Source organism: Pseudophryne corroboree, chromosome 10 (assembly GCF_028390025.1).
Source record: "Pseudophryne corroboree isolate aPseCor3 chromosome 10, aPseCor3.hap2, whole genome shotgun sequence".
Lineage (NCBI taxonomy): Eukaryota > Metazoa > Chordata > Amphibia > Anura > Myobatrachidae > Pseudophryne > Pseudophryne corroboree.
This window is the reverse complement of record NC_086453.1, coordinates 203,271,731-203,294,343: the sequence shown is the minus strand read 5'-3', so window position 1 is coordinate 203,294,343 and position 22,613 is coordinate 203,271,731.

Below are 22,613 nucleotides of genomic sequence, written 5' to 3'. Positions count from 1 at the left end.
CTTTTAATGTTATTGTGAGCCAATTTCTCTCATCTCTCTCTCTCTCTCTCTCTCTCTCTCTCTCTCTCTCTCTCTCTCCTCTTTTCTCTTATACCTCTCATAGTATTATAGTATTGTACTGTATTGCATTTAGGTCAGTGTAGTATTGTCTTTTTGTATTTATTGTTTAGATCTGTGGTTAGGAAGTCTCTGTTATATTGTAGTGTATCATTTGTACTGTTACCCCCTTTTTACAAGTATATTAGATATAATACAGTTAATAGGCCTTGGAACCTAAACCAGTATCTGTGTATTTTCTATAGTGTTAAGTGTTCACTTGAGCGTCGGTGACGCTCAAGCAGCTTTGTAGATAGTCAGGTTACACAAGGTTGCACTTACACCCTGTACTCACATTAAGGTATTCTGTGTATTTCATTGGTATAAGGTTTTAACATAAAGGTATAGTGTTGTAAGCGTCTGCATCGCTGGTGACCTCCTCGTGGTCTCGAGCGTAAGCTACGCTACAGCGAATCATTCCCCTAGACATAACCAATAACGTGTCCTGTGATCACTGGGCCGCGAGCGAACGTGACGCTTGAGCGTCTCGCCTACGGCTGAGCGATCGCTACGCAGATAGCGTACCATCACGGTACTTCTTAAGTAAACAGCGTACAGTGTTCTTAGCTTCATAAAGGGTTGCTTATACGACAAAGGAATTTAGTATTGTCAAATGCCACACAGTAATGACCATAATACATATAATTCCACACAGTAAAGGAACCTTACACATATGCCCCACATTAGTAATGCCCATAATACACATAATGCCACACAGTAATGCACCTTACACATATGCCCCACATTAGTAATGCCCATAATACACATATACTGCCACAGATACTGCCACACTTGCTGGTTATACAAAAAGATCAGTATCAAACATGTAGAAACTGTCCATTCTCTTCACTATTCAGTGTGTTTGCTGGTGTCTGTTACTCCCGTTAACTGCATGCCTTTTACTTTATACTGTGGGAGCTAAATGCTCTGCCCTCCAGTCTGATGTGTCCGAAAGTCACGCTGCACTGATGTTTCATATAGAAATAGCACAACGCAACTTACTGACCACGTTACAGTGCTAGATGGCAGGGGAATTTTACGGTATGGACTGACTAGGAAATAAAGTGTGGGGAGAACACTGCCCATGTTATGGCCCTGCAGACACCTGGGGTTTGCACAGGGACAAGGGACACACACAGGATGGCAGGGTCCCCCTACCCCATGTGCACAAGCAGTATAGGTGATGTCAGGTTTCTGTGAAGCAGTCTTCCAAAATACACGTGTTGTCATAAGAAGCCATCCAGTAATAACCTTATATAGTCAGCAGGGACGTGCAGTCAGGGGAGGCAGGGGAGGCAGTGCCTTTCCTGTCATCATTAATGATTAAATAATACAAAGAAGATACTTATGACACATATTATGTGTCATAAGTATCTTCTTTAGCCTTTACTGTATTTTTATCATTTTTACCTTATTTAAAAATGCTTTTAAGGTATGTCAGAAGCACCGCTCTCGGTGCCTCCCGCTATCTGTGAGAAAGGACCGGAAGCGGGGGGCGGGGCCAAGCATTGGGCGGTGAAAGCCCATTAAAAAAAGAAGCAAAAGCGGCACTTACTGGAAGTGCCGCTTTGACAGGGGCGTGCTTTCAGCCCATATGAGAGCACGCCCCTGTCACTAATACACTGCTCCCGAGTCCCTGCCTACAAGCTCCAGCAGCCAGCTCACCCCCTCCCCTCTACTTCTCTACCGGTGTCAGCTCCACCCCTATCCCCACGCAGGTGCGCACCTCCCCGGCTGATGCCGCTGACCTCACCGGCCCTGCTGCCAGCTCACCTCTCCGCTGCCGCCGGTCCCCGCAAGTACTGACGGTAAGGACCCGCTGACCTCACCGGCCCTGCTGCCGGCTCACCTCTCCGCTGCCGCCGGTCCCCGCAAGTACTGACGGTAAGGACCCGCTGACCTCACCGGCCCTGCTGCCGGCTCACCTCTCCGCTGCCGCCGGTCCCCGCAAGTTGTGACAGTAAGGACCCGAGAGGCTGAGCTGAGGCAGGGGCATGGTGCGGGGCGCAGGGTAGAGCCAGGTGTGCTGAGAGGAGGGAGACCTGCTGCCGGGATCCTATCTTCTAGGGATGCCTGGGGAGTCACACGCGCACGCAGGAGGGGGCAAGTAGCAGGCGCTGTCACTCTCTGTATATGTCGGGGAATGGGACAGGCTGCGAGTGCCGTGGTGGAACTGTGCAGTCTGCCTGTGAGGGGTGGGGTGGGTATGATCTTGGTGCTTGGTGCCTACACTTTGTGGGGGAAGGGGGTATGATCTTGGTGCCTGCACTGTGTGTGTGTGTGTGGGGGGGTTATGATCCTGGTGCCTGCACTGTGGGGGGGTGGGGTATAATCCCGATGCCTGCACTGTCTGGAAGGGGGGGGGGGTGCTGCTGGTGACAGTGATCTTAGTGCCTAAACTGTCTGGAGGGGGTGGGTGGGTGGGGGTGATCTTGATATATTTGCTTTCTATGGAGGGGTGGGGGTGCTGCTGGTGGGTGGGTGTGTGTGTGTGTTCTTGGTGCCTGACCTGTCTGGAAGGGGGTGGGACTCACGGCAATGTGTTTGGGGCAGACTATAGCTTGTTACATGCCAATTATGCATCTTTCTTGGCCTGGCAACAACAGCACTAAAATCAAATATTTGGAAACCCCCCTACAGAAATCCTGCATTTGCCCATGTAATCTGCCCGTGTGACTGCGTGTGGTGACCAGGAGACAGCCGACGTCATGTCCCGGGACCCTGAAGCCATGGCCACGATCACCGAGAACACCTACAAGGTGAGGCGGGCACCTTGCAGCCAGGAAGTTGCATTATTGTTTATATAGATAGGCACACGATAAGCCCCTGTAGCTGGCCTGGCCAACCTGTGGCTCTCCACAGGTTGATAGAACTACAATTCCCAGCATGTCTTGCCACGTCACGCTGGGGTTTGTAGTTCCATAACATCACATGTTGGGTAACTTTTTGCCAAGCCACTGTAATCTCCAAATCTCCAATACCTTCAGCGCATGCAGGGACAGCGGCGGTAGCGGGCATCGGCGGGACACGGCGGACATTATGGCTGCAGTGCCTCACCAGCCACTGACCTCACCGCACGCCACTGATAGTCAGTAAAAATGTCACAGGTCCAGGAATTGCATTTACTTGGCTTCTGCTGTCTGTCTGAGGTCTCACAAGTCAGGGGCATTCAAGCATGTCGGAGGAAGTTTAAGGCACAGTGTGCATTTTTTTTGACAAATGTAAACAGCAGTGTATACAAGTACTGATTGAATACATTTGGAAAGTAACAGTTAGTTTGCGGACTGTCCCTCTCAGCATGAGATACTGCAGGGACATGCTTGGATGCCCCTAGACATGCTTGAATGCCCTAGGCAAATGCCTAGCCTGCCTATAGCTAAGGCCGGCTCTGCAGGGACCTGAGATGGTGGATTCCAGTGGGGACGAATTAATACTCTGTGAGGAGGGGGATGTACACAGTGAAAGGGGTGAGGAATCGGACGATGAGGAGGAGGTGGACATCTTGCCTCTGTAGAGCCAGTTTGATCAAGGAGAGATTGATTGCTTCTTTTTTTGGTGGGGGCCCAAACCAACCAGTCATTTCAGCCACAGTCGTGTGGCAGACCCTGTGGCTGAAATGATGGGTTTGTTAAAGTGTGCATGTCCTGTTTATACAACATAAGGGTGGGTGGAAGGGCCCAAGGATAATTCCATCTTGCACCTCTTTTTTTTTATATTTATCTTTGCATCATGTGATGTTTGGGGCCAATTTTTTTAAGTGCCATCCTGTCTGACACTGCAGTGCCACTCCTAGATGGGCCAGGTGTTTGTGCCGCCCACTTGGGTCGCTTAGCTTAGTCATCCAGCGACCTCGGTGCAAATTTAGGGATTAAAAATAATATTGTGAAGTGGGAGGTGTCCAGAATAGACTGGAAATGAGTGGAAATTATGGTTTTTGAGGTTAATAATACTATAGGATCAAAATTACCCCCAAATTCTATGATTTAAGCTGTTTTTGAGGGGTTTTTGAAAAAAAAAACACCCAAATTCAAAATACACCCGATTCAAACAAAACATTTTCAGGGAGGTTTTGCCAAAACGCGTCCGAATCCAAAACACGGCCACGGAACCGAATCCAAAACCAAAACACAAAACCCGAAAATTTTCCGGTGCACATCTCTAATGTTTACCTACTGTTCTCTTTTCCCACATTTTGCTGTATTAATATAGGCATAGATGAGGAATTGGACCCCCAAGGGCAGGGCTGGTGCTAGGGTGTTCAGCGCCCCCCCTGCAAACTATAAATTTGCACCCTCCCATACTTCACAAAGGGTCAGCCTCCAGCGCGCTTCAGGAAAAGAGGTATGGTCTTGCAAGAAAGTGGGGAATAGTACCCCCATTTCAAATTATGCCACACAGTAGCACAGTCTTATTCACACTACACCGCATGTAGAAGTGGTGCTCATTCACATAATGCCCCCAGTAGTACTGCTTCAAACACACTTAATGCCCACAGTAGTGCCACTTATACATACTGTATATTGCCCACAGTAGTAGTGCCACGTATACACATAATGCCCCCAGTAGTAGTGCCACTTATACACATAATACCCACAGTAGTAGCACCCCTTATACATAATGCCCCCCAGTGGTAGCGTCCTTATACATAATGCCCACAGAAGTGCTGCTTTTACGTAATGCCCCCCTGTAGTAGCATTCTTATACATAATGCCCACAGAAGAGCTGCTTTTACATAATGCCCCCCCACTCTCCATAGTAGCATCCTTATCCACCAACTGTCTTACCTTAACTATCTGGGACCTGTGCATCTGGCATTGTCATCTCCCCTCTTTTCACCCCCTCCTCCCCCCCAGTAGTAGCGTTCTTATACGTAATGCCCCCAGTAGTAGTGTCCTTATATATAATACCCCCCCAATAGCAGCATCCTTATACATAATGCCGCCCACTAATAGCATCCTTATACGTAAGTTATGCCGCCAGTTGTAGCGTCCTTATACGTAATGCCCGCCAGTAGTAGCATCCACATACATAGTGCCCACCAGTAGTAGTGTCCTTATACATAATACCCACCTGTAGTACCATCCTTATACGTAATGCCCGTCTGTAGTAGCATCCTTATACACAATGCCCCCTAATAGTAGCGTCATTATACATAATGCCCGCCAGTAGTAGCGTCCTTATATGTAATTCCCCCTAGTAGTATCGTCCTTATACGTAATGCCCCCCAGCAGTAGCATCCTTATACATAATGCCCCCTAGTAGTATCATCCTTATACGTAATGCCCCCCAGTAGTAGCGTCCTTATACATAATGCCCACCAGTAGTAGTGTCCTTATACGTAATGTCCACCTGTAGTAGCGTCCTTATATGTAATGCCCACCTGTAGTAGCATCCTTATACGTAATGCCCACCAGTAGTAGCGTCCTTATACGTAATGCCCGCCTTTAGTACCATCCTTATACGTAATGCCCGCCTGTAGTAGCATCCTTAAATACAATGCCCACCTATAGTACCGTTCTTCTTATACGTAATACCCACCAGTAGTAGCGTCCTTATACGTAATGCCCCCCAGTAGTAGCATCCTTATACATAATGCCTGCCTGTAGTAGCGTCCTTATACGTAATGCCCGCCTGTAGTAGCAACCTTATACACAATGCCCACCTATAGTACCGTCCTTATATGTAATGCCCCCCAGTAGTAGCGTCCTTATACGTAATTTCCACCAGTAGTAGCGTCCTTATACATAATGCCCGCCTGTAGTAGTGTCCTTATACGTAATGCCCACCTGTAGTAGCGTCATTTACGTAATGCCCACCAGTAGTAGCGTCCTTATACGTAATGCCCCCCAGTAGTAGCGTCCTTATACGTAATGCCTGCCTGTAGTAGCATCCTTATACGTAATGCCCGCCTGTAGTAGCATCCTTATACACAATGCCCACCTATAGTACCGTCCTTATATGTAATGCCCACCAGTAGTAGCATCCTTATACGTAATGCCCCCCAGTAGTAGCGTCCTTATACGTAATTTCCACCAGTAGTAGCATCCTTATACATAATGCCCGCCAGTAGTAGTGTCCTTATACGTAATGCCCACCTGTAGTAGCGTCCTTTACGTAATGCCTACCAGTAGTAGCGTCCTTATACGTAATGCCCGCCTGTAGTACTGTCCTTATACGTAATGCCCGTCAGTAGTAGCGTCCTTATACATAATGCCCACCTGTAGTACCGTCCTTATACGTAATGCCCACCTGTAGTAGCATCCTTATACACAATGCCCACCTATAGTACCGTCCTTATATGTAATGCCCACCAGTAGTAGCGTCCTAATACGTAATGCCCCCCAGTAGTAGCGTCCTTATACGTAATGCCCACCAGTAGTAGCGTCCTTATACGTAATGCCCCCCAGTAGTAGCGTCCTTATACGTAATGCCCCCCAATAGTAGCGTCCTTATACGTAATGCCCACCAGTAGTAGCGTCCTTATACGTAATGCCTGCCTGTAGTAACGTCCTTAAGCGTAATGCCTGCCTGTAGTAGCGTCCTTATGTGTAATGCCCGCCAGTATTAGCATTCTTATATGTAATGCTTGCCAGTAATAGAGTCCTTAAATGTAATGCCTGCCTGTAGTAGCGTCCTTATACATAATGCTCACCAGTAGTAGCGACCTTAAATGTAATGCCCACCAGTATTAGCGTCATTATACGTAATGCCCTCCTGAAGTAACGCCTTATACATAATGCCTGCCAGTAGTAGCATCCTTATACATAATGCCCGCCTGTAGTAGCGTCCTTATACGTAATGCCCGCCTTTAGTACCGTCCTTATACGTAATGCCCGCCTGTAGTAGCATCCTTATACACAATGCCCACCTATAGTACCGTCCTTATATGTAATGCCCACCAGCAGTAGCGTCCTTATACGTAATGCCCCCCATTAGTAGCGTCCTTATACGTAATTTCCACCAGTAGTAGCGTCTTTATACATAATGCCTGCCAGTAGTAGTGTCCTTATATGTAATGCCCACCTGTAGTAGCGTCCTTTACGTAATACCCACCAGTAGTAGTGTCCTTATACGTAATGCCCCCCGGTAGTAGCGTCCTTATACGTAATGCCTGCCTGTAGTAGCGTCCTTATACGTAATGCCCGCCTGTAGTAGCTTCCTTATACATAATGCCCACCTGTAGTAGCGTCCTTTACGTAATGCCCACCAGTAGTAGCGTCCTTATACGTAATGCCCGCCTGTAGTACTGTCCTTATACGTAATGCCCATCAGTAGTAGCGTCCTTATACATAATGCCCACCTGTAGTACCGTCCTTATACGTAATGCCCACCTGTAGTAGCATCCTTATACACAATGCCCACCTATAGTACCGTCCTTATATGTAATGCCCACCAGTAGTAGCGTCCTAATACGTAATGCCCCCCAGTAGTAGCGTCCTTATACGTAATGCCCCCCAGTAGTAGCGTCCTTTACGTAATGCCCACCAGTAGTAGCGTCCTTATACGTAATGCCCGCCTTTAGTACCGTCCTTATACGTAATGCCCGCCTGTAGTAGCATCCTTATACACAATGCCCACCTATAGTACCGTCCTTAAATGTAATGCCCACAAGTAGTAGTGTTTTAATACGTAATGCCCCCCAGTAGTAGCGTCCTTATACGTAATGTCCACCTGTAGTACCGTCCTTATACGTAATGCCCACCTGTAGTAGCATCCTTATACACAATGCCCACCTATAGTACCGTCCTTATATGTAATGCCCACCAGTAGTAGCGTCCTAATACGTAAAGCCCCCCAGTAGTAGCGTCCTTATACGTAATGCCCCCCAGTAGTAGCGTCCTTACACATAATGCCCACCAGTAGTAGCGTCCTTATACGTAATGCCCGCCTTTAGTACCGTCCTTATACGTAATGCCCGCCTGTAGTAGCATCCTTATACACAATGCCCACCTATAGTACCGTCCTTATATGTAATGCCCACAAGTAGTAGTGTCCTAATACGTAATGCCCCCCAGTAGTAGCGTCCTTATACGTAATGCCCACCAGTAGTAGTGTCCTTATACGTAATGCCCCCCAGTAGTAGCGTCCTTATACGTAATGCCTGCCTGTAGTAGCGTCCTTATGTGTAATGCCCGCCAGTATTAGCATTCTTATATGTAATGCTTGCCAGTAGTAGAGTCCTTAAATGTAATGCCTGCCAGTAGTAGCGTCCTTATACATAATGCTCACCAGTAGTAGCGACCTTAAATGTAATGCCCACCAGTATTAGCGTCATTATACGTAATGCCCTCCTGAAGTAACGTCTTTATACATAATGCCTGGCAGTAGTAGCATCCTTATACATAATGCCCGCCTGTAGTAGCTTCCTTATACGTAATGCTCACCAGTAGTAGCGTCCTTATACATAATGCCCCCCAGTAGTAGCGTCCTTAAGCGTAATGCCTGCCTGTAGTAGCGTCCTTATGTGTAACGCCCGCCAGTAGTAGCATCCTTATACATAATGCTCACCAGTAGTAGCGACCTTAAATGTAATGCCCACCAGTATTAGCGTCATTATACGTAATGCCCGCCTGAAGTAACATCTTTATACATAATGCCTGCCAGTAGTAGCATCCTTATACATAATGCCCGCCTGTAGTAGCATCCTTATACGTAATGCTCACCAGTAGTAGCATCCTTATACATAATGCTCACCAGTAGTAGCGACCTTAAATGTAATGCCCACCAGTATTAGCGTCATTATACGTAATGCTCGCCTGAAGTAAGTCTTTATACATAATGCCTGCCAGTAGTAGCATCCTTATACATAATGCCCGCCTGTAGTAGTGTCCTTAAGCATAGTGCCTGCCAGTAGTAACATCCTTATACATAATGCTCACCAGTAGTAGAGTCCTTAAACGTAATACCCACCTGTAAAACTGTCCTCATACATAATGCCCCCCCAGTAGTAGCGTCCTTATATGTAATACCCCCCAATAGTAGCGTCCAGAATGCTCACATGCATACACACCTCACACACACACACACACCCACCATACACACACACACACACACATATACACACACCCTACACACACACAGCCCTACCATATACACACCCCACACACACACAACCCCACCATACACACACACATACCCCACACACATTGTCCCACCATACACACACACACAGCCCCACCATACACACACACATACACACCCCATACACACACACATACATTTCTCTCTCACCCTCCACTTACCAAGTCTAGCTGGCCGCCACTGTTTAGTCTCCCCCTATACAGCATCCTGGTCCTGTGTAGCTCTGCCCCTCCATCCCATGTAGCTCCGCCCCCTCATGCAGGTGTAGCTCCACCTCCTCTATTCGGGACCAACACTGCAGTGAACACAGCCGCTGGGGGAAGAGGGGGAAGAGGAGGCTACAAGCTGCCGGCGCCGCTGCCTGTCATACAGTGACAGGCACAGCAGCCGGCAGCAGCAGGGGGACAGGCGCAGCAGCATGGATGCAGAGCAGGGCGAGTGCCTCTCCAGCCTAGCGCCTACCTGCTTTGCATTCCTTTGCTGAGCAGGTAGCGCTGGGCCAGCTCAAGGGACTATTATTATAAGATGCTATCATAATTAGATTGATGTCCACGCTTTGGACTGACTCTTGTAAATTATGATTCGTCCCCCAGGTGTGGCTTATTCTCTTTTCCTTCTCAATGAGCTGCAAAATGGAAGATCGCCCATTAATAAACGTTTAACTAACATAAGTGAATTGGTCTTCTGGCAATGCAGTAGGGTTCAAACCAGAGAAGCTCTTGGCAAGATCAATTACGTCAGAGAGGTCCTTGACTTTTACACATTCAGGGAAGGACAAGAAAGGCAAGTCATGACATACAGACCAGCAAACTAACAAGACCTTCCATCTGTGCAATCTGCATGCGTTCCTTTCTCGCAGGGAACTCTTTTCATGGGAAAGGGAGGTAAAACAGAACATTACGAAAGTTTAGTTTCCAAATATTCCAAATAAATCCAATTCTTTTTTTTGGGGGGGGATCATCACTTTACATTGATTGAATTAGAGGATGCTATCAATTACTGCACATCTGGCCAAAACCAAGGTTCCGTTAGTCTGACAACTATTATAATTACAAAGGATTCTTCAGCATTGTTCTCATGCCCGTAGTTAATGCTAACGATGAATTCATATTTGTGGACATTGGGAAGAATGGTCAAGCTTCTGATGGTGGGTCCTTTAAGCAGACAGTGTTCTATGAGAAACACATTTCCAAAAATCTAAGTTTATCATCTGCTGAGGAAACAAAGCATATCCTCAGTTTTGTGTTTGTAGCTGACGAGGCCACATTATGAAGCCAAATGCGAAAAGGGGACTCAACAAGGAAAAGCGTTTTTTCAACTACAGGCTTTCAAGAGCATGGCTTATTGTGGAAAATGCCTTTGAGATATTAAGCAATCGCTTCAGGATCTTTCACATAGCTATCAATCTGCATGTGGACAAGATCAACTGGGTTGTCATGGCATGCTGTGAATTACATACAGAGAAAAACTTTAATGGTGTGGGGGCAGTGTCATGGCAGGAGGACTGCATTAAGTAAAAAAAGTAACTCTAAAGTTTGAACGTTTGAACATACAGCATGTGTGTGCACTGTTTTTCTACTTACCAAATCAATACTTGCTGTTTTTACCACATCTTCCTTGACCTCTTCTCTTAGCTTTGGGTCAAGCGAGTTGAGGGAAGGCCACTGTGGGATCATCTAACATGAATTTCATCAAGTTGTAATACCATAGAGTTGGTGTATGCCGATCACCTGCTTTCTTGTGCTCCTTTAGGAACACTGTCCTGAAGTTTTGGATTTTTTTACGAATGCACTGTGCATCCGCACAACTTTAGTGCAGTTTGCTTCAGCCTACTTAGCCTTGCAGTCGCAGTGCGGCTTGCAGGGCCAAGGTAACTGTGTCTCACAACACAGTCCTTGGCTTCGCCACTCCCGGAATATTGGGTTGACACGCATTTTAATGAAGAGATCGTAGAACGTGTACTGCACATGCGCAGAATGGGTTCTGCCCACGCACAGTCCCTGTACATTGGAAAACTGAAGTAAGAATAGCTTTTGCAATATTTACTGACTTAGGCCATCAGTCTGCTCAAATCCAGTTCCAGTCTGGTTAGTGCCAGTCCCCAATTTCAACTGTGTACCAGTCTTCTTTGCTAGAGACTTGTTGCAGGTCAACTGCCAGTTCCAGTCTGATCGCCTGCCGGTTCCAGTCCAGTCATCCATCTGCTGATTCCAATACGGTTATCATCTGGTTCCAGTTCAGTCACCATCTGGTTCCAGTCCAGCCATCATCTGGTTCCAGTCCAGTCACCATCTGGTCCCAGTTCAGTCATCAACTGGTTCTAGTCTAGTCACCAGTTGGTTCCAGTTCAACCACCATCTGGTTCCAGTCTAGTTCATCATCCAAAATGTACAGTTCCAGTATTAATAAAGTTATCTTACTGTCTCCACCGTTGGGTTAGCTACCACTAGAACTCCAATGACTCTCATCTCTCACACTACCTATAGTTCCATTGCTTCTTCTCTTTCCTCAATCATGAGGAAAAGCTGGATTAAGCCTCCAAGCTTCATTCACACCTCAGCAGTTCCTGCTTCAGCCTCGCACACCTGCCCAAGTCAATCCCAACCCTCATGCGTGACACAGGGCAGTCAGACAAACGCATGGCAGTTTATAGCACATCTAAGAAACATTTCCACACAGCAGTGGCAGAAATGAAAAGTGGTGCAAGATGGAATTGTCCTGGAACAAAGATGCACTGTGGTGCAGAGTGCTGGCGTGCAGTATACTAGGGTGCACTGCACATAACAGTATAAATGATACAGCAATATATAGATTTATTTTTTTAACTGACAGCCCGGTTAACACTGTATGGAGTCAGACCGTTTTTACGCACACGCACTGGGTTACAGCATACTGGGGTGCTATGTGCACAACACTACAAACAAATTATCCCATTTCTTTTTATTAGATTTTTAGCTGGCAGCTTGGCTCACACTATGTGGAGTGAGACAGCTTTTACACATGCGCACTGGGGTACAGCATACTGAGGTGCAATGCGCAGAACAGTACAAACAAATGATACAACAATATATTTTTTTATTCTTTTTTTAACTGGCAGCTCAGCTCACACTCTCTGGAGGCAGATCAATTTTATACATGTGCACTGGGGCACTACAGCCTACTGGGATGCAGTGCACATTACAAACAAATACAATAATTTTTATTTGTTCTTTTTATGCTGACAAATATGGAGTCACATGGTAAACACTGTGGGCAAGGCCTGCGGAGTCAGTGCAGCACCACTGTGATGGAATTAGACTAAGGGGATTGGACACAGCTTGTGACACAGCACAGCCACTTAGATAGGCACAGTGACAGCACAGCCACTTAGATGGATACAGTAACAGCAGCACAGCCCCTTAAATGGACACACTGACAGCAGCACAGCCACTTAGATGGATACAGTGACAGCAGCACAGCCCCTTAAATGGACATAGTGACAGCAGCACAGCCCCTTATGGACACAGTGAAAGCACTTGTATTCTGCACAGCCACTTTGATGGACACCGCAGATCACAGCATACAGCACAGTGACTGGAGTGAAATGGCACCGAGTCCCAGCCGCGGATCCCTTATATGGAATCCCAAAACCTGCAAGAATACGACGCTGGGAGGATGACCATCAATCTGGAATCCGAGTATGGCTGGAACACCTGAGCCATGACCCTGAGCCGTGGCTCGTGTGGACTCGGATTCTAAAAGTTTGGAGCAGTTCAGATTCCAGGGAAACCGAATTGCTCATCTCTAACTTCTTGTGAACATTAATTATGTGTTTTTTTAATTTCTCCTGGCTGGTTATAATGAGACAACTGTACCCAGTACTTGTGTGAACATATAGTATGAGCCTCCAGTTTTCACCTATACCGGCCCCTATTCTCATAAAGGAAGATGTGCTTGCCAGTACTGTGTTGCACAGGTAGAACAAGCTTACAACAAATTAATGCAGTAAACTAAAAAATAATGTATGTACAGTATGGACAAGTTAGCAATACAACAATTGCACATATAGAATATACATACTACCATAAGAGAGTACACAGTGATACAAAATAACAGTGCAATGGATAATCAAAACAGTGCAGGTAACAACAGAGTGAGATAAGCAAATTGTTAGGGCAGGCGGCTAAGGAGCAAAATGGTAAGTAGGAAGGTTCAGAGCAGGCCATGAGAGAGAGAGAGAGAGAAGTCAAAACAATGTGGATTGGGGCAATGGAAGACATATTTTGGATATAAAAAATAGAAACTAAGGGGGTCATTCCGAGTTGATCGCTAGCTGCCGTTGTTCGCAGCGCAGTGATCAGGCTAAAAAATGGCATTTCTGCGCGTGCACTGCAATGCACATGCACGACGTACGGGTACAAAGTCCTTTGTGGTTTTGCACAGGTTCTAGCAATGTTTTCATTCGCACTGGCAGCGGCAAGAAGATTGACAGGAAAGTGGCGTTTCTGGGTGTCAACTGACCATTTTCAGGGAGTGCTTGGAAAAACGCAGGCATGCCAGGGAAAACGCAGGCGTGGCTGGGCGAACGCTGGGCGGGTGTGTGATGTCAAAAGCCAACCCTACAACGTTAGAATCAACACACATGAAGAGTTCAGGGCTGGTCTTGTTTTGCACAAAATGTTTTTGCAGGCGCTCTGCTGCACAGGCGTTCGCACTTCTGCAAAGCGAAAATACACTACCCGATGGGCGGCAACAATGCGTTTTGTACGGCTGCTAAAAACTGCTAGCGAGCGAACAACTGGGAATGTCCCCCCAAGACCTCACATTTTACTGCATCTGATAACAATCATCCAAATTGTATTGTAACCTACTGAAAGTGGCAATTCCACTATAAATTCCAGTAGGCTGACTTTTCAGAATCTTGGTCTTGGCACAAATCTCACAACATAATTTGTGGCATCTTTCTTCATAGAAGGCATCAGTCATCCCTGGACAATAGTTCAATAGTTTTATTAATGCCACTTTAGGCTTAGGCTACAATACTCAGCACCACCTATCTAAGATTAAAGGGAGCAATGAGACAACTCACAGAAGTATCAGCAGGAGCTTGCACATGAGCCGTAAGGAACTAGAAAACATGAATAATGGGGGTCATGCTCCTACAAATATCTGCGAGAAAGCACAAGGATATTGATATTACTATACCGCGTCAAAATAAAATGGTAAAATTAAATCTGGAACTTGCCAGTCTTGGACTGATTCTATGACTTCACGGGTGCTTCAGGGAGCACATCTAGGCTCTGTGTCCTAGCACCTTTATCATCGATGGCGGTAAATCAACTAGTTCTCCCCTATCAATGGAAAAAGTATTCTACATCGGGCATAGCATTGATGATTTAAAATTGTGTGTATATTTGGGGGAGAGGAGGAGAAAGGTCATCCACTGCCCTTGCTGGAGGTGGGGAGCCAGCTGCTACTGCTTTCGGGGGGAGGTTTGCTGGCTTCTCATGTTGTCTAATGTGGGGCAGCAGTGTGTGGTGGTGGTGGTGGTGGTGATGGCGGTGGTGGGTGTGCCGGCACCCGTTGCAGCTAGGGAGGGAGGTGCTGACCGCTCAATGTGTACTTGGGTGGGGGGCTGCTGTGTGCTCCCTATTCTGTATAAACTGTACCATCCTACATTTTATATACAGTATAAATAGTGCCCTGATAGATCTGTTGCACTGAGATGTTGATTTGGCGTTAGTGAAAAAGGTTCTGTTGTGGACCGAAACGTCGACTTCATATATTTTAGGCTTTTTGTTTACGTTTTTTAACCCAAGTGTGAAGGATAGACAATTTATACTTAGTGAAATGCCCCAAATCCCAATACCATCTATACTCATGAATTTACCCACGCTTGCAAAGTATGGAAACACAGCAGGACCATTACATCAATGTAACTGCATGATGAAAAAAAATCATAGTAATAACCAGAATGGCTGATAAAACCACTTAGTAGACTGACTGTACCTGAAATCAATTTTAAAAAATATGGTGGCACCTCTAATATGATCAAAGCGGGCAGAAATAAGTGGGAGTGGGTACTTATTTATTTTTATCACCACAGGGGTGTAATCCTCCATCTACTGTATTTTAGTGGCAAAAAAGAATCCTGCTCCTATTGGGGGCTTAAAATGCTCTAATAAAGCCTTTCTTCAGTCTCTCCTCTCTTAGTCTACAAAACCTGAGACTAATTTAGAGTTATAAAATGTAAATATTTTACTCTTATAACAATCAAAGCTTCTAAGTGCAGGTAATAGCAAGGTGGAATTCTAGCAAAATTCAGTTGATCGCAGCAGCAAATTGATAGCAGTTGGGCAAAACCATGTGCACTGCAGGGGGGGGGGGGGGCAGATATAACGTGCACATGGTTTTTCCCAACTGATAACAAAATTGCTGCTGTGATTAACTCTGAATAACCCCCTCAGTATAGTACATACACATTCTGTAAACAAGTGGTAGAAAGCCTTATAGGCTGTGCCAAACATGTCTCAGACAATGAAGTAGTAGCACACCTTATACCAGTGGTTCCCAAACTTTTTTGAATCATGGCACCCCAGATTATCTGAATTTTTTTCACGGCACACCTAGGCCAAAAGTTTCTTATTGAGAAATGTAGAAAGAAATCCTAAATTAATTGCGTTTATATGTCATCCATAGGCTCAACTGTGTGGTGAGGGACAATATTTGCTTCTGTTTGTCCACATATTTTATGACTAACAGCCAACACCACTGGTTTTGCCTATTACAATGACCATAAATAATTTGAATTGGTCCTGGACCACCATTCATAGGCACCCCTGCAAGTGTCCTGAGGCACCCCAGGAAGCAAAGGCACACAGTTTGAGAACCACTGCCTTATACTAAAGGCTGTATCATACATGTTTCAGATCACTAAGTAGTAGCACACCTTATACAGTACTGTAGGCTGTACCAAACATTTGTTTAATAAGAGTATCTGGTGTCTATAATGATTTGATTAATGCTGAAATGGCATGGAAAATAGCACATCCAATAAATATAAGTAGTGCCTACAAGATACAGTCAATTGTCGACAATAAAGTAACATCTAATACACCAAAATCATAATTTACTTATATGTTTAGGAATGAATTCACACAAGGTCAAATTGCATTGTAATTTTTTAAAACAAACGTAATGGAGTATCTGCGCAGCTCCTTTTTGATGGGATAGGCTAGTGTCCTAGAGCCTCAAAACCTACCAGTTCTCCATCCTGGTATACAGTGCATCCGGAAAGTAATCACAGCGCTTCACTTTTTCCACATTTTATTATGTTACAGCCTTATTCCAAACTGGAATAAATTAAATTTCCCCTCAAAATTCTACACACAATACCCCGTAATGACAATATGAAAAAAGTTTTTTTGAGATTTTTGCAAATTTATTAAAAATAAAAAACGAAAAAATTACATGTACATAAGTATTCACAGCCATTGCTCAATACTTTGTTGATGCAACTTTGGCAGCAAATACAGCCTCAAGTCTTTTTGAATATGATCCCACAAGCTTGGCATACCTATCTTTGTGCAGTTTCGCCCATTCCTCTTTGCAGCACCTCTCAAGCTCCATCAGGTTGGATGGGAAGCATTGGTGCACAGCCATTTTCAGATCTCTCCAGAGATGTTTAATCGGATTCAAGTCTGGGCTCTGGCTGGGCCACTCAAGGACATTCAAAGAGTTGTCCTGAAGCCACTCATTTGATATCTTAGCTGTGTGCTTAGGGTCGTTGTCCTGCTGAAATATGAACTGTCGCCCCAGTCAAGAGCACACTGTCAGGGCCGAGTGTTTTTGTGAATCCGTTAACCCTGGACCAACCAAAGGTGTAGGTGCCGGAGGATAGTGAAAACAGGGAGGACGAATAAAGTTCTGTTTCATATTATATTAAAGGCAACAATTCCAGTAAGGAGTTAAATGACAATTATTAGTCAGCATATATATACTGATGTATTGCAATGAATGATATGATGATAAGCAGGAACAGTCTTAAAGATGCATTGAAGAAATGTTCATACAACTGAGTTTAAACAAGCTTGTGAAGAATTGTCCAAATGAATCAATGACTTGTGCCAAACTGTAAGGAGTGTTAACTGGATTTTGTAGACATAAATGAATAACTGTAGAAACTTGTACTGAAGCTTAAAGGTTAAACTGAAGGGCTGTGAAGAATAGTCCTTGATTGCAGCAACAATGAAAATACAATACTGAACAGAATACTTGCAAATTGTGAAACTGCAGCAGATGACAATGGTGAAGAATGAGTTAAACTGAGAGCTGATTAAACGAGCACCTGAGTTTAGTAGAATCTTCCAAAGGCTGTGTGATTGAAGCAGGCAGACAGGGTAACCTCTCACAAGACTCTGGAAATACACTTGTTGCCACTGGGAGAGTGATTGACTGACAGCACAGCAGGGAGCTGGTGGATCTTTTGCAGTGAAGGCTGCAGGCAGAACTCTAGGAGTGGAGGCGATATCTGGACCACTGGAATCACACAGAAAACCACAGAGAGAGCACAGAGCTAGGGTACCGAGTAACTACAACAAAGCACTGGCTCAGAGTAACATAATCCCAGCCTACTTAAAGGCAGCACAAGCACGGGATTGGCTAACACTTACCCACAGGTGTTTCACAAGTGCTCTTAGGTGCTCATTTGGTCTCCAACATGGTCGCCTCCTATACTGCAGACACCCAGCAGTGTCTTTGGCCATTTGGTCCCCGCACTCCCGGCTCCAAGAACCTGCATCACCTCTGCCTCTGACCACGCTGCATCCCCACACAGCCGCACAGCACTGTGAGCAACCGCACCGGAAATGGACGGACCCCAGAACCCACAGAGGTGAGTGATCGGTTCGTGACAGTACCCCCCCTTTAAGGGTGGACTCCGGACACCTTTGAGCTTTGTCAGGATTCTTGGAATAGAATTTTTGCACCAGTCTTGGAGCATGAACATCTTTGGCAAAAACCCAGGACCTCTCCTGCGGACCATAACCCTTCCAATCAACCAGAAACTGCAGACATCCATACCAACGACGAGAGTCCACAATCTCCTTAACCTCAAATTCCTCATCCTGCAAAGAGTGAACTTTAGGAGGTTTGGACAAGGCAGTACGAAAGTAATTGAGAAGCAAACGTTTCAACAACGATGTATGAAAGGCGTTAGGAATTTTCAAAGAAAGTGGCAACTTTACTCTGTATGACACAGGATTGAGTACCTTTTCAATGGGAAATGGACCAATAAACTTGGGAGCAAACTTCTTAGAAGGAACTTTGAATTTAAGATTGCGAGTAGAAATCCAAACTTGGGGGGTAATTCCAAGTTGATCGCAGCAGGAATTTTGTTAGCAGTTGGGAAAAAACATGTGCTCTGCAGGGGAGGCAGATATAACATGTGCAGAAAGAGTTAGATTTGGGTGGGTTATTTTGTTTCTGTGCAGGCTAAATACTGTCTGCTTTATTTTTACACTGCAAATTAGATTGCAGATTGAACACACCACACCCAAATCTAACTCTCTCAGCACATGTTAAATCTGCCTCCCCTGCAGTTCACATGGTTTTGCCCAACTGCTAACAAAAATCCTGCTGCGATCAACTTGAAATTACCACCTTGGTCTCCTACCTTGTAGTTTGGTACAGGCTAAAGTTTTCTATCTGCGAAAGATTTATAACGAGCATAGGATTTAATCAATGATTTGCGCAAACAACTCCAGATTCTAGACAAACGTTGAAGCACTTGATCTACTGCTGGAACCTCTTGAGCTGGCAACGGATGGAACTCTGGCACACGAGGATGAAAACCAAAGATAGTATAAAATGGCGTAGATTCTGAAGACCAATGAAAGAGATTATTATGAGCGAATTCTGCCAATGAAAGGTAGTCAATCCAATCATCCTGTGAGGAAGATATGTATAACCGGAGAAAGGTTTCAAGATCTTGATTTACTCTCTCAGTTTGTCATTCTGTCTGGGGATGATATGCCGAAGAAAATTCAACTTAATGTTTAAAGATGAACAAAGCGACCTCCAAAACTTGGCTATTAACTGTGTTCCCCGATCAGAGATGATCTCTCGAGGAAGGCCATGCAACTTAAAGAGCTCAGAAATGAACAATCTGGCTAGTGAAGGGGCTGATGGTAATCCAGTTAATGGAATGAAGTGCGCCATTTTCGAAACTCGATCCACTATCACCCAAATGGTATTCCGCCCTTTTGATGGAAGTAAATCGGTCACGAAATCCATTGAGATATGAGTCCACGGTTGTTTGGGTATAGATAACGGATGTAACAAACCTGGAGGAGAACCCCTTGGACTCTTATATTGGGCACATTTAGGACATGCAGCTATAAACTCTTGAACATCGGCTTTAAGACGTGGCTACCAGTAAGACTGTTGAATATATTTGAAAGTCTTTAGGACTCCAGGATGACCCATGAAGGATGAAGAGTGAGCCGAAGTAAGTAGTCGTTTTCGAAGATTTGTGGCGACAAAGGTTTTGCCAGGCGGAGAAACTGGGACCGGTGAAGTTCGAGTCATTAAAAAGGACATAGGACATGGCTTGATTCATGGTAGCATCATTTGATTCAGAAGTATTGAAAGACCGAGAAAGGGCATCTTCTTTTTTGTTTTGAGACCCTGGACGATAGGTAAGCTTAAAATTAAATTGGGTGAAGAAAAGAGCTCATCGAGCTTGTCGTGGATTCAAACACTGAGCCGACTGCAGAAAAAGAAGATTCTTATAATCAGTATATACTGTAATGGGGTGTTGTGCTCCCTCTAGAAGGTATCTCCACTCCTCAAACACCAATTTGATGGCAAGTAATTCTTGCTCCCCAATTGCATAATTACGTTTGGCCGGTAGGAACTTATGGGAGAAATATCCGCAGGGATGGACTTTTTTATCTTCAAAGACTTGTGACAACACAGCTCCCACTGCTTCTGTAGATGCGTCTACCTCGACTAGAAAGGGACGGTTCAAATCTGTCTGTCGAAGAATAGGGGCTGACACAAAGGCTTGCTTTAAATCGGAGAAGGTATTGATTGCTTCAGAAGACCAGTTCGTAGGATTTGCTCCCTTGTGAGTCAGGGCTGTGATGGGAGCGGCCAACATAGAGTAATTCTTAATTAATTTCCTATAGAAGTTAGCGAAGCCAAGGAATCGCTGAATCCCCTTGAGAGTCATAGGAGTGGACCAGTCTTGGATAGCTTGTACTGTTACAGGATCCATACACAGCTCTGATCTGGAAATAATATAACCAAGGAACGGTATAGAAGACACTTCAAATGTACACTTCTCCAACTTACAATATAGTTGATTTTTCCTCAGGCGGGTCAGTACCTCTTTAACTTGGTAACGGTGAGACTTTAGATCCTTGGAGAATATTAAGATATCATCCAAGTACACTACTAAACACTTGTAGAGAAGATCTCAAAAAAGTTTGTTCACATAGCTTTGGAAAACTGAAGGAGCATTACAAAGACCAAAAGGCATTACAAAGTATTCGTAATGCCCATCCCGGATATTAAAGGCAGTCTTCCATTCGTTCCCTGCCCGGATGCAATATTAAATTGTAGGCTACACGAAGATCTAATTTTGTAAACACAGTAGCTCCCTTTACCCGGTCAAATAATTCTGGAATTAATGGCAATGGGTACTTGTTCTTCACAGTGATCTCATTAAGTCCGCGATAATCTATGAATGGTCGTAAACCACCATCTTTCTTCTTAACGAAGAATCCGGCTCCTGCAGGTGAAAAAGATGGTCTAATAAAACCTTTGGATAAATTCTCTTGTGTATAATTAGACATAGCTTGATAGACTGAAGGTAACTCGGGCAGACTGACTGACCGGACGGGTATAATTGAAGCTAAACAGTCCTTGGGTACAAGATTCACCCCATGAAAGAATTTACATGGTTTGCCAGTTGAATTGTGGATCATGTTTCTGCAGCCAAGGTAATCCAAGTATCACATCATGAGAGGCTTTGGGAATCATGAGGAAGGAAATATATTCGGAATGGAGCACACCAACTTTCATCTTGAGACATACGGTTTGCTGAGTAATTATGCCGTCTAGAATTTGACTTCCATCCACTGCTGTAACAGCAACTGCTACTTCCAGAAGCACGGTTTGAGCTTTAGATCGTATGACAAAGGCTGAGGTGATGAAGTTCTCAGCAGCACCGGAATCTAGGAGATCTGAAACTTTAAATGTAGAACTTGGAACTTCTAAATGAATATGCAAAGTTGGCTCCTTCCCGGAATATGATTCCAAAGTAACTACTAGCTTAACCTCTCTTGAATAAGCTAGGAGCGAGAGTTTCCCCGAGCCAGAGTTTGCAGGACTTAATGAAATGTTCAGAGGACCCTCAGTACATGCAGAGGTTACCCTGTCGACAACGAATTTGTTCCTCCTCTGTGAAGCGAGAGTGCCCGATCTGCATAGGCTCTTCTGTCGTTACTGGAGACTGAGATGAAGAAAAATCTTGTCAAGGTCTGGGACGATAGCGTGGACTAGATCTTGGATTTCTCTAAACATTGCTCTCTTTAGCATAGATCAAGTTTATTGCAGATAGAAATCAATTCATCCAGCTTAGTTGGCACATCACGAATGGTTAAATCATCCTTGATTCTTTCTGAAAGTCCATTCCAAAATACTGCGACCAGGGCCTCCTCATTCCATTTAACTCTGAAGACAACGTGCGAAACTGAATAATATATTGACTAACAGCACGTAAACCTTGACGTAGACAGAGAATCTCCAAAGATGCAGAGGTGGTTCTACCTGGTTCATCGAAGATTTTCCGGAAGGATGATACGAACTCTCTATAATTAGAGAGAATAGAATCTCCCCTCTCCCTCAGTGGCACCGGCCACTCCAAGGCCTGACCAGACAGGAGGGCAATAATATATGCAATCTTAAAACGGGCTGATGGAAAACTAGCAGACAACAGTTCAAACTGGATCTCGCATTGGTTCAGAAATCCTCTGCAAAGCTTTGGGGTTCCGTCAAACTTACTTGGCGAGGGTAACTGCAAACGGGACATAGGCACCGTCACTGGAGAAACTGTAGTGGAAACTGAGACCACCGGAGCTAGAACTTGGACTTGTGGTATCTTTATATCCGTATGAAGAGCCTCCAAACGATCTGCCATAGTTTGCATAAACTGAACTATTTGTGTCTGTATGGACTCCTAATTTTCCAGTCGGGAAAGGATGTTTGCCGTAGCACCATCTCCTGCAAGTTGGTCACCCGACGGATCCATGGGGCCAGTGCTTGCTGTCAGGGCTGAGTGTTTTTGTTTATCCATTAAACTTGGACCAACCAAAGGTGTAGGTGCCGGAGGATAGTGAAAACAAGGAGGACGAATAAAGCTCAGTTTCATATTTTATTAAAGGCAACAATTC